The sequence below is a fragment of the Cetorhinus maximus genome, chromosome 29 (genome assembly GCF_964194155.1).
Source record: "Cetorhinus maximus chromosome 29, sCetMax3.hap1.1, whole genome shotgun sequence".
Taxonomy (NCBI): domain Eukaryota; kingdom Metazoa; phylum Chordata; class Chondrichthyes; order Lamniformes; family Cetorhinidae; genus Cetorhinus; species Cetorhinus maximus.
The window spans coordinates 6,285,554-6,298,261 of NC_135907.1; the positions used below are offsets into that span (position 1 = coordinate 6,285,554).

General features: G+C 52.1%; 2 non-coding genes and 1 pseudogene across 2 annotated transcripts; all 3 read right to left on the bottom strand.

Annotated features, from left to right (window-relative positions):
* Positions 1 to 1,361: 1,361 nt before the first annotated feature.
* Positions 1,362 to 1,552, bottom strand: LOC144669893 (U2 spliceosomal RNA). Its single transcript, XR_013573791.1, has one exon. It is a non-coding gene; the product is annotated as a U2 spliceosomal RNA (small nuclear RNA).
* A 5,509-nt stretch (positions 1,553 to 7,061) lies between these two features.
* Positions 7,062 to 7,228, bottom strand: LOC144669835 (U2 spliceosomal RNA; annotated as a pseudogene).
* Positions 7,229 to 7,259: 31 nt separating this feature from the next.
* On the bottom strand, positions 7,260 to 7,450 carry LOC144669895 (U2 spliceosomal RNA). Its single transcript, XR_013573793.1, has one exon. It is a non-coding gene; the product is annotated as a U2 spliceosomal RNA (small nuclear RNA).
* Positions 7,451 to 12,708: the final 5,258 nt, after the last annotated feature.

A 12,708-nucleotide genomic window follows, 5' to 3' on the forward strand; every position in this document is an offset into this window, starting at 1 on the left:
AGCGCTCTCTGTGTACCTTTTGGAAGAAGAAACGTGAGCACGTCTCATCCTGCTCCACGGAGCGGACTCTGGAACGGAAGATGATCTTGGAGGCCTCCGAGGCAAAGTGCGAGGCTTGCTGGCCCTTCACCTCTTGGAGCTCCTCCTTGACATCGACCCCCATCGACCGCAGCCGGAGCAGATTCTGCATCTTTTCCTGGAGTCGGGACATTTCCCTCTGTTCCTTTCTAGCTTTCTGGGTGCCTTTGAGGATGAAAAACCTCTTGATGCTTCCCTTGGTCACTTCCCACCAGTGTGTCAGGGACTCAAAGAGGGGTTTCACGGTTCTCCAACCTTTGTAATCCCTCTTGAGCTCCTCAATGTTCTCTGGGGTCAGCAGTTGCACATTTAGCTTCCATGCCCCCCTGCCCACCCTCAGGTCTTCCTCCAAGTGGCAGTCCGCCAGTAGGAGGCAGTGGTCAGAGAAGAACACCGGCTTGACCTCGGTGGATCTGACTGTGAATGCACGGGACACAAACAGGAAGTCTATCCTGGAACGAATGGACCCGTCTGGCCGCGACCAGGTGTATCTACGCTGCGCTCCGTCTGCAGGGTTGCTGAAGACGTCGTGCAGCTTGGCATCCTTAACTGTTTCCATCAGGGATCTGGACGTAGCGTCCAATCTGCTTCCGGCCCTGCCGGATCGTCCAGCCGCATCGATGATGCAGTTGAAGTCCCCGCCCAGAATGACCGGCCTGGAGGTCGCCAGCAGCAGTGGGAGCTGCTGAAAAACCTCCAGCCGCTCAGCCCCTTGTGCCGGGCCGTACACGTTAATTAACCGGAGTGGAGCGTTCTTGTACATTACGTCTGCTACCAGGAGTCGCCCGCCCACCACCTCCTTGACCTCGGAGACGGTGAAGTTGCCTCCCCGCAGCAGAATACCCAGGCCGGAGGAACGAGAGTCGTTTCCGCCCGACCAGATCGATGGCCCGTGGGACCACCATCGTGACCATTGCCTGTAGGAGCTGAGGTGCGGTATCGCACACTCCTGCAGAAACAACAGGTCAGCTTTGACCTTGGCTAGGTAGTCCAAGGTCGCAACACATCGCGTAGTAGATTTAATGCTACGCACATTTATGGATACAATCTTTAAACCCATATTAAAGCATTTATTCTCCTACCAAACCCACTGTCTCTGAGAGTCCCAGACCTTTAGTCTGCTCCTTCATACCCGTAGTGAGCTCAAATTCCTTCTTAGCCAAAAGGCCGAGAAGCGATGAGAAAGAAAGAAAGTTGTGTTTTGAAAGATGTGCATGTTGAAAAGTAAAGAAAGCAGATGTTTGTAAGAAATCTATTTTTAGCATTGAAAATCCCCTGGAAAGGGGTGGTGCACCATTCCCAGAGATACTGCAATACCAGGTCGATGCGTGGAGTGGACGGAGCAAGCCCCTACTCCATCTCCCTGCTCCAAAAATCAATTTAATATATGGTCCCCAGATAAGGGACGTATCAGATATTAAACTGATAAGAACAGATACTACACTTGATCTTAGCCAAGAGGCCGAGAAGCGATGCCACAAATACCCTGGACTTACCCGAGTGCCATATGCCTTCCCTCCTTTAAAGCAGACTGACAGCGTTCAAAGGCTTATATATATATAAGTACTGATTTTTTTTTTTTTATTGTAAAAATATACTTTATTCATAAAAATCTTCAATCACATTCAAAACCATTTCAAAAACAACAATACAAGGGTACAATCCAGGTTAAACTTTTACAAAATGTATCACCAGGTGCATCAGTACAAACAATATTACAGTCATTTACAGCCTTTCATTTTGATCTGTACAGCCCGAGGGGCTCTAAACAGTTCCCAGTCTCTCGGTGCGCTGTGGTAGAAAGGTCTTAGACAGCGACCCTTCCCCATTGCGCCTTTGCGGCAGCTGCCCCAAGCTTTAGTGCGTCCCTCAGCACGTAGTCCTGGACTTTGGATTGTGCCAGTCCGCAACAATCGGTCGGGGACAAATCTTTGTGCTGGAAGACCAACAAGTTTCGGGCAGACCAAAGCGCGTCTTTCACCGAGTTGATGATCCTCCAGCTGCAGTTGATGTTTGTCTCGGTGTGTGTCCCTGGGAACAGCCCGTAGAGCACAGAGTCCTGTGTCACAGAACTGCTCGGGATGAACCTCGACAGCAACCACTGCATCTCTCTCCAGACTTTCTTTGCAAAGGCACAATCCACAAGGAGGTGGACAACGGTCTCTTCCCCACCACAGCCACCTCGAGGGCATCGTGCAGAGGGGGTGAGACTCCTGGCGTGTAGGAAGGATCTGACGGGGAGGGCCTTTCTCACCACCAGCCAAGCTACGTCTTGGTGCTTGTTGGAAAGTTCTGGCGATGAGGCATTCTGCCAAATGACTTTGACAGTCTGCTCGGGGAACCATCCCACAGGGTCCACCCTCTCCTTATCCCTCAGGGCCTCTAGGACGTTACGTGCTGACCACTGCCTGATGGACTTGTGGTCAAAGGTGTTTTTCTGCATAAATTTTTCCACCAGGGACAGGTGGTACGGCACGGTCCAACTACTTGGAGCGTTCCGCGGCAGCGTGGCCAGACCCATCCTTCGCAACACCGGGGACAGGTAGAACCTCAGCACGTAGTGACACTTGGTGTTTGCGTACTGAGGGTCTACGCACCGCTTGATGCAGCCGCACACAAAGGTGGCCATCAGTATGAGGGCGATGTTGGGCACGTTTTTTCCCCCTTTATCTAGAGGCTTGTACATCGCGTCCCTGCAGACACGATCCATTTTCGACCTCCAGATAAAGCGGAAGATGGCTCGAGTGATCGCCATCGCGCAGGAGTGTGGAATGGGCCAGACCTGCGCCACGTACAGCAACAGCGAGAGTACCTCACACCTGATGACCAGGTTCTTACCCGCAATGGAGAGGGAGCGTCGCTCCCACATGCCCAGTTTCCTTTTCACCATAGCCACTCGCTCCTTCCAGTTTCTAACGCATGCCCCGGTCCCTCCGAACCATATCCCCAGCACCTTCAGGCCGTCAGCCCTGACAGTGAAGGGGACAAAGGATCGGTCAGCCCACTTCCCAAAGAACATGGCCTCGCTCTTCCCACGATTTACCTTGGCTCCCGAGGCCAGTTCGAACTGGTCGCAGACGTGCATCAGTCTGCGCACCGACAGCGGATCCGAGCAGAAGACGGCGACGTCGTCCATGTACAGGGAGGCTTTTACCTGAGTGCCTCCACTGCCTGGGATCGTCACTCCTCTTATGCCCGGATCCTTCCTGATGGACTCGGCAAAGGGTTCTATGCAGCACACAAAAAGGGCAGGCGAGAGAGGGCAGCCCTGCCTGACTCCAGATTTAATCGGAAAGCTATCTGTTTCCCACCCATTGATTGAGACTGCGCTACTGATGTTAGTGTAGAGCAGTTGGATCCAATTTCGAATTCCCTCCCCAAAGCCCATTTTGGAGAGCACATCCCCCATGTAGGTGTGCGATATTCTGTCAAAGGCCTTCTCCTGATCCAAGCTGATGAGGCAGGTATCCACACCCCTGTCCTGTACATAGGCAATCGTATCCCTGAGCAGCGCCAGGCTGTCAGAGATCTTCCTGCCTGGCACAGAGCAGGTCTGGTCAGGGTGAATCACCAATTCCAGAGCGGATTTGACCCGGTTGGCGATGACCTTGGACAGAATCTTATAGTCCATATTCAACAGTGAAATGGGTCGCCAATTTCTAATTTCCTCCCTTTCCCCCTTGTGCTTGTAGATGAGGGTGATGATGCCTTTCCTCATGGATTCTGACATGCTGCCGGCCAGGAGCATACTCTCGTACACTTCTAGCAGGTCTGGGCCGATCAAGTCCCACAGAGCCGAATACAACTCCGCCGGCAGGCCGTCGCTTCCGGGGGTTTTACTCTTCTCGAAGGACTCGAGGGCCTTAGTCAGTTCGTCAGGAGTTAGCGGTTTGTCTAGGCTCTCCCGCGTACTGTGGTCTAGGACCTCCGTGATAGAGGACAGGAAGGACTGGGAGGCCGTGCTGTCCGTGGGCTTCACGTCATACAGTCCGGCATAAAAGGATTTGCTGATCCTCAGAATGTCGGACCGTGATGACTTTACTGAGCCGTCTTCTTCCTTCAGGCTGCTGATCACAGAGCGCTCTCTGTGTACCTTTTGGAAGAAGAAACGTGAGCACGTCTCATCCTGCTCCACGGAGCGGACTCTGGAACGGAAGATGATCTTGGAGGCCTCCGAGGCAAAGTGCGAGGCTTGCTGGCCCTTCACCTCTTGGAGCTCCTCCTTGACATCGACCCCCATCGACTGCAGCCGGAGCAGATTCTGCATCTTTTCCTGGAGTCGGGACATTTCCCTCTGTTCCTTTCTAGCTTTCTGGGTGCCTTTGAGGATGAAAAACCTCTTGATGCTTCCCTTGATCACTTCCCACCAGTGTGTCAGGGACTCAAAGAGGGGTTTCACGGTTCTCCAACCTTTGTAATCCCTCTTGAGCTCCTCAATGTTCTCTGGGGTCAGCAGTTGCACATTTAGCTTCCATGCCCCCCTGCCCACCCTCAGGTCTTCCTCCAAGTGGCAGTCCGCCAGTAGGAGGCAGTGGTCAGAGAAGAACACCGGCTTGACGTCGGTGGATCTGACTGTGAATGCACGGGACACAAACAGGAAGTCTATCCTGGAACGAATGGACCCGTCTGGCCGCGACCAGGTGTATCTACGCTGCGCTCCGTCTGCAGGGTTGCTGAAGACGTCGTGCAGCTTGGCATCCTTAACTGTTTCCATCAGGGATCTGGACGTAGCGTCCAATCTGCTTCCGGCCCTGCCGGATCGTCCAGCCGCATCGATGATGCAGTTGAAGTCCCCGCCCAGAATGACCGGCCTGGAGGTCGCCAGCAGCAGTGGGAGCTGCTGAAAAACCTCCAGCCGCTCAGCCCCTTGTGCCGGGCCGTACACGTTAATTAACCGGAGTGGAGCGTTCTTGTACATTACGTCTGCTACCAGGAGTCGCCCGCCCACCACCTCCTTGACCTCGGAGACGGTGAAGTTGCCTCCCCGCAGCAGAATACCCAGGCCGGAGGAACGAGAGTCGTTTCCGCCCGACCAGATCGATGGCCCGTGGGACCACCATCGTGACCATTGCCTGTAGGAGCTGAGGTGCGGTATCGCACACTCCTGCAGAAACAACAGGTCAGCTTTGACCTTGGCTAGGTAGTCCAAGGTCGCAACACATCGCGTAGTAGATTTAATGCTACGCACATTTATGGATACAATCTTTAAACCCATATTAAAGCATTTATTCTCCTACCAAACCCACTGTCTCTGAGAGTCCCAGACCTTTAGTCTGCTCCTTCATACCCGTAGTGAGCTCAAATTCCTTCACTTTGGATGGGCTGAGGTAGATCTCCTTGGCCGTGTTCTGCTCCGGTGGCATCTGGAGGTTCACGTAGTGAGCGGATTTTGAGATGACCTTTGCTGGAGAAGCTTCTCCAAAACTCACCCCCTCTGGGGGGTTGCTGTTCCCGGCTTCCTGGAGCTGGGGTGCGATGATTGCCTCACTGCTCCCAGATTCCAGGGGCTGTGGTGCACTGGCCTCCTCAGGTTGCAGGCAAAGTTGGGGTGCGTTGGTCTCCTTGTTGTCTCCAATTTTCTGGAGCTCGGGTGTCTCGTCCTCCAACGCCCTGGAGCTTTGCCGCCTCTTCTGTCGGTGCCGCTCTGGCACTTCCTCATCCGAAGAGCTGCTGCCCTTGTCATCCGTGTCGGATGGGAGACGCCTCTTGCCGCTTCTCTGGGAAACGCCTTTGCTTCTTCTTCGCTCCCTCTTACTTTTCTTGTTCTTCACCGTCCGCCACTCCCCCTGCTGCTTTTCCACTGCTGCCTCCTCCTCCATTGATTCGCTGTCCTGAGGACTGGAAGGTTCAGGGGGTGGTGCTGTTGATTGTCTCTCTGTTGCCTCAATCTCTTTCTCCACCTTGTCTCTCTCTGTGTCCTCCTTTGTCCCGTTGAGCTCCCTGGGGGCCTTGGTGGTTGGAGTGACACGGAACATTTCTTCTGCTTCCCCGTGGTCGGCTTTGGCTGCCTGTGCGTAAGTACGGCAGCGTTTGGGGCAGGTCCTGTAGAGGTGACTTGCCTCGCCACACAGGTTGCAGCACTTGGCCTGTTTGCAGTCTTTTGTCTGGTGCCCTTCCTGTTTGCAGATCTTGCAGAGGGAGGCGCTGCAGTTGGCCGCCACATGACCAGCCTTGCCGCATGAGCGACAATGCTTGGGTTGCCCAGCGTAGACCAGGTAGCCACGGTTTCCCCCGATAGCGAAACTGGAAGGAGGGTGGAAAATGGCTCCCTTACCATCGGTCTTTAGCGTGACCTTAAACAGGCGTTTGCCTGTCCAGATCCCCAAGTCGTCTCGAATCTCAGTGCCGCTCCCCACCTTATCGAAGTACCTGGTGAGGAAGGTGACCACGTCGGCGACAGGGACGAAGGGGTTGTACACATGCACCATCACCTCACGTTCCCGTTGCAACGGCAGAGAAAAGTGCGGCTCCGCCGTCAGGATCTTCATCTCTGGCAGGTCTCTCTTCTCCTCGAACACCCTCAGGAGCCGGACGCAGTCTGCCACTTGCTTGAACGTGACGTCGAAATAACCACCTTTGCGGGAGTCGTGCAGGGTGAAGATCTCCGTAGCTTGGAAGCCGCACGCCTTCAACAGGATCCTCCTGGTGAAGAAGCCCCGATCCATAGGTGATCCTCCTTCGTCGCTGTGGTTCACCGTGACTCGGACGGTGATAGGTAACCCACGGTATGAATTCGGATTGCGATTGGTTTTCGCCCTTCCATCCCGACCTTGCCATGGCAGGACCATGGTGTCGCCCCTGCAACACTACACTTGATCTTAGCCAAGAGGCCGAGAAGCGATCCTACACTTGATCTTAGCCAAGAGGCCGAGAAGCGATGAGAAAGAAAGAAAGTTGTGTTTTGAAAGATGTGCATGTTGAAAAGTAAAGAAAGCAGATGTTTGTAAGAAATCTATTTTTAGCATTGAAAATCCCCTGGAAAGGGGTGGTGCACCATTCCCAGAGATACTGCAATACCGGGTCGATGCGTGGAGTGGACAGAGCAAGCCCCTATTCCATCTCCCTGCTCCAAAAATCAATTTAATATATGGTCCCCAGATAAGGGACGTATCAGATATTAAACTGATAAGAACAGATGTTTGTAAGAAATCTATTTTTAGCATTGAAATTCCCCTGGAAAGGGGTGGTGCACCATTCCCAGAGATACTGCAATACCAGGTCGATGCGTGGAGTGGACAGAGCAAGCCCCTATTCCATCTCCCTGCTCCAAAAATCAATTTAATATATGGTCCCCAGATAAGGGACGTATCAGATATTAAACTGATAAGAACAGATACTACACTTGATCTTAGCCAAGAGGCCGAGAAGCGATGCCACAAATACCCTGGACTTACCCGAGTGCCATATGCCTTCCCTCCTTTAAAGCAGACTGACAGCGTTCAAAGGCTTATATATATATAAGTACTGATGCTTTTACTGTTGGCATATTTCTCCTGGGATTTCCAATTGGAACAGAAGGTTAATTTACAGAAGTTGCCTTTGTTCTGTCTTTTTCAGTGAGACTGCATCAGAGTTATGTAGATCGCCAGTATTCCACCAATCAGGTGGGAGAGGGTTGTGCCTATCCACATGGACGTCACTGTCAGAGGCTGCTGTGGGAGAAGCTTTTGAAAGCAGTTGCGTGTCTTGCAGCGAGTGAGTGACAATGCAGCAACCAACTGTGCAGAGCTGCACACATCGAATCCTAAACAAAATAAAAACAGAATTACCTGGAAAAACTCAGCAAGTCTGGCAGCATCGGTGGAGAAGAAATCAGTCAACGTTTCGAGCCCTCATGGCCCTTCGGCAGAACTGCAGCATAGTTTCAACAAGGGAGAAATATAAATTGGTTTAAGGTGGGGGGGGAAGAGACACATTGAGGGTGTGGTGTGAGCAGATAATCAAAAGATGTCAGAGACAAAAGGGTCAAAGAGGTGTTGAAGGTGGTGGTCTTTGTCTGAGAAAAGTGCTAATTAAGAATGGAAAACAGGATATTTAAAGTACAGCTCTAGTGGGGGTGGGGTGGAAAGACTAAAGGTTTTAGTTTTAGATTTAAAAATAATGGAAATAGGTGGGGAAAGAAGAATCTATATAAATTATTGAAAAAAAACGGGTGGGGGGGGAAAAGAAACGGGGTGGGGATGGGGGGAGGGGGAGTTTAAGATCTAAAGTTGTTGAATTCAATATTCAGCCCAGAGGGCTGTAAAGTGCCTAGTCGGAAGATGAGGTGCTGCTCCTCCAGTTTGCGTTGGGCTTCACTGGAACAATGCAGCAAGCCAAGGACAGACATGTTGGCAAGAGAACAGGGTGGAGTGTTAAAATGGCAAGCGACAGGGAGGTTTGGGTCTTTCTTGCGGACAGACCGCAGGTGTTCCGCAGAACGGTCGCCCAGTTTGCGTTTGGTCTCTCCAATGTAGAGGAGACCGCATTGGGAGCAACGAATGCAGTAGACTAAGTTAGGGGAAATGCAAGTGAAATGCTGCTTCACTTGAAAGGAGTGTTTGGGCCCTTGGACGGTGAGGAGAGAGGAAGTGAAGGGGCAGGTGTTGCATCTTCTGCGTGGGCATGGGGAGGTGCCATAAGTGGGGGTTGAGGAGTAGGGGGTGATGGAGGAGTGGACCAGGGTGTCCCGGAGGGAACGATCCCTACGGAATGCCGTCAAGGGGGGTGAAGGGAAGATGTGTTTGGTGGTGGCATCATGCTGGAGTTGGCGGAAATGGCGGAGGATGATCCTTTGAATGCGGAGGCTGGTGGGGTGATAAGTGAGGACAAGGGGGACCCTATCATGTTTCTGGGAAGGAGGAGAAGGCGTGAGGGAGGATGCGCGGGATATGGGCCGGACACGGTTGAGGGCCCTGTCAACGACCGTGGATGGAAAACCTCGGTTAAGGAAGAAGGAGGACATGTCAGAGGAGCTGTTTTTGAAGGTAGCGTCATCAGAACAGATGCGACGGAGGCGAAGGAACTGAGAGAATGGGATGGAGTCTTTACAGGAAGCGGGGTGTGAGGAGCTGTAGCCGAGGTAGCTGTGGGAGTCGGTAGGCTTGTAATGGATATTGGTGGACAGTCTATCATCAGAAATTGAGACAGAGAGGTCAAGGAAGGGAAGAGAAGTGTCAGAGATGGACCATGTGAAGATGATGGAGGGGTGGAGATTGGAAGCAAAATTAATACATTTTTCCAGGTCCCGACGAGAGCATGAAGCAGCACCGAAGTAATCATCGATGTACCGGAGAAAGAGTTGTGGGAGGGGGCCGGAGTAGGACTGGAACAAGGAATGTTCCACATACCCCATAAAGAGACAGGCATAGCTGGGGCCCATGCGGGTACCCATAGCCACGCCTTTTATTTGGAGGAAGTGAGAGGAGTTAAAGGAGAAATTGTTCAGTGTGAGAACAAGTTCAGCCAGACGGAGGAGAGTAGTGGTGGATGGGGATTGTTGGGGCCTCTGTTCAAGGAAGAAGCTAAGGGCCCTCAGACCATCCTGGTGGGGGATGGAGGTGTAGAGGGATTGGACATCCATGGTGAAGAGGAAGCGGTTGGGGCCAGGGAACTGGAAATTGTTGATGTGACGTAAGGTGTCAGAGGAATCACGGATGTAGGTGGGAAGGGACTGGACAAGGGGAGAGAGAAGGGAGTCAAGATAACGAGAAATGAGTTCCGTGGGGCAGGAACAGGCTGACACGATCGGTCTGCCAGGACAGTTCTGTTTGTGGATTTTGGGTAGGAGGTAGAAGCGGGCCGTCCGAGGTTGGGCGACTATCAAGTTGGAAGCTGTGGGAGGAAGATCTCCTGAGGAGATGAGGTCAGTGACAGTCCTGGAAACAATGGCTTGATGTTCTGTGGTGGGGTCATGGTCCAGGGAGAGGTAGGAGGAAACGTCTGCGAGTTGACGCTCAGCCTCCGCGAGGTAGAGGTCAATGCGCCAGACAACAACAGTACCACCCTTGTCAGCGGGTTTGATGACAATGTTGGGGTTGGACCTGAGAGAACGGAGTGCAGTGAGTTCAGAGAGAGACAGATTAGAATGGGTGAGAGGAGCAGAGAAATTGAGACGGCTAATGTCACGCCGACAGTTCTCAATGAAAAGATCAAGAGAAGGCAAAAATCCAGAGGGAGGGGTCCAAGTGGAGGGAGAACATCGAATCCTAGATTGGTTAGAGCACAAAAGGAGGCCATTCGGCCTGTCGTGTCTGTGCTAGCTCTCTGCAAGAGCAACTCCCCTAGTGCCACTCACCTGCCTTTTCCCCGTAGCCCTGCAAATATTTTCTCTTCAGATAATCAATTATCCGATTCTCTTTTGAAAGCCACTCTTGAAAGTGCCCCCAGCACACTCTCAGGCAGTGCATTGCAGATTCTAACCACTCGCTGCGCAAGAAGGTTTCTCCTCATGTCGCCTTGGTTCTTTTGCCATTCACCTTAAATGGGGGTCCTCCATGTTGTGTTTTCCACCTGACACAAACACACCGACGACACAAAGAGGATTGCGAACTCAATTCTTTGATTTGAAGAGATGAAATATATACAACAATATCTGGGTCTCTAGGACAGCTCCTATCATCGGCCCGAGAATTATACATGAGCATATACGTCACACCCTGCCTGGTGCTGCACAGCAATTTTAGATACGCTCCTTAAAGGTATACCACAACAACTCCAGGCTGTACCATTAAATAATAAGAACTATTTACATTACCACAAATTGCTCTTCTGTCTTTGAACCTACAATTGTACAAAGTGATCACCTTATGAGTCTCTGGAACGGAATGGTGCTTCGTTGATACTGTGAATTTGGTTTGAGATTGCTGTACGTTCTCACAATTCTGGTTGTCTGTAGGAGTGTTGCGCTGGGATCGTGTCTTAGATCGCGTTCTGCTTGCGATGGGGTTACTTGGTGTTTCTTGTTCTGGTACTTCCCTGATTCGCCATCGGTTTCTTCACAATGGGTGCTCGTATTTGATATGATCATGGTTCTGGACATGCTGCTGATTTCGGCCGGATTTCATGTTCCATCGGTTGGGTGTTGTAGTCATACCTTTTGTCCAATGTTTAAGTTGGGTGATTCTTTGCTCATGTGCGTCCTTCACCTTCACCTTCAGCGAATGCATCACTTACTCCTGGATGCATCGACAAATGATGACTGGGAAGGGTTGTTCGCACTGTAATTCTGCTGGTGAAGGAGTGGTTGCACTGAGCGCTGTCGCTCTAAGGTGTAGCATTGTGACAGGCCGTCACAAGCCTTGTTTACTTTGCTGACATTTCATAAGTAAGGACTTTACAGTATATACATTCCGCCATGCTATTGGACCTGGGACAGTGTGGTGATGCGGTAGTACGGTCAACTCCCCACTTTTCACACATCGGTGCGCAGACTGATCGACACCTGCGACCACTTCGAACCGGCCTCAGGTGCCAAGGGTAAATCGTGGCAAGAGCGAGGCCGTGTCCTCTGGGAACTGAACTAAGCTTTGTCCCTTTCACCAGCAGGTCAGACTGCCTGAAGCTACTGGGGATATGGTTCGGAGGGACCAGGGCATGCGTTAGAAACCGGAAGGAGCGAGTAGCTATGGTGAGAAAAGAACTGGGCATGTGGGAGCAAAGCTCCCTCTCCGTTGCGGGTAAGAACCTGCTCATCAGGTGTGAGGCACTCTCGGTGTTGCTGTACGTGGCGCGGGTCTGGCCCATTCCTCACTCCTGCGCTGTGGCGATCACGCCAGCCATCTTCCGCTTTATCTGGAGGTCAAAAGTGGATCCTGTTTGCAGGGACATGATGTAAAAAAACTCTGGATGAAGGGGGAAAAAACATGCCCAACATCACCCTCATCCTGATGGCCACCTTTGTGTATGGCGGTATCAAGCTGTGTGTAGACCCAAACACCAAGCGTCACTACGTGCTGAGGTTCTACCTGTCCCTGGTGTTGCGAAGGATGGGTCTGGCCACCCTGCCGCGGAACGCTCCAAGTGCCGTATCACCTGCCCCGTGTGGAAAAACTTATGCAGAGAAACACCTTTGTCCGCAAGTCCATCAGGCAGTGGTTAGCACGTATCACCCTAGAGGCCCTGCGGGAAAAGGAGATGGTGGATTCCGGCGGACGGTTCGCCGAACAGACCGTCAGGGTCATTTGGCAGAATGCCTCATCACCAGAACTCTGAAGAGAGTGGCCGTGGTTCTTGTCGAGGTGCATCCCGAGCAGTTCCGTGACACAGGTATGGACTCTGTGCTCCAGGGGCTGTTCCCAGGGACACACGCCGAGACAAACATCAACTACCGCCGGAGGATCCACTCGGTGAAAGACACTCTTTGGCTGTCCGAAACTTGTTGGTCTTCCATTGCAAAGAGTTGGCACATTCCAAGGTCCAGGACTACGTGCTGAGGGACGCACTAAAGTTTGGGGCAAAGGCGTAATGGAGAAAGGTCGCTGTCTACGGTTGCGCTAGATGTGTCGTGTAACTGGCAGGTAATGGAAAATTTCGAGAAACACTCAGTCACAAGGGAGAACACGTGACAGGCATGAGAGACAATCCATGAGTCTTTGTAGCTGAGTTTCCGTGTGAGCAACTAGCTCACAGCGCAGAGGAGTTCTTCGATCG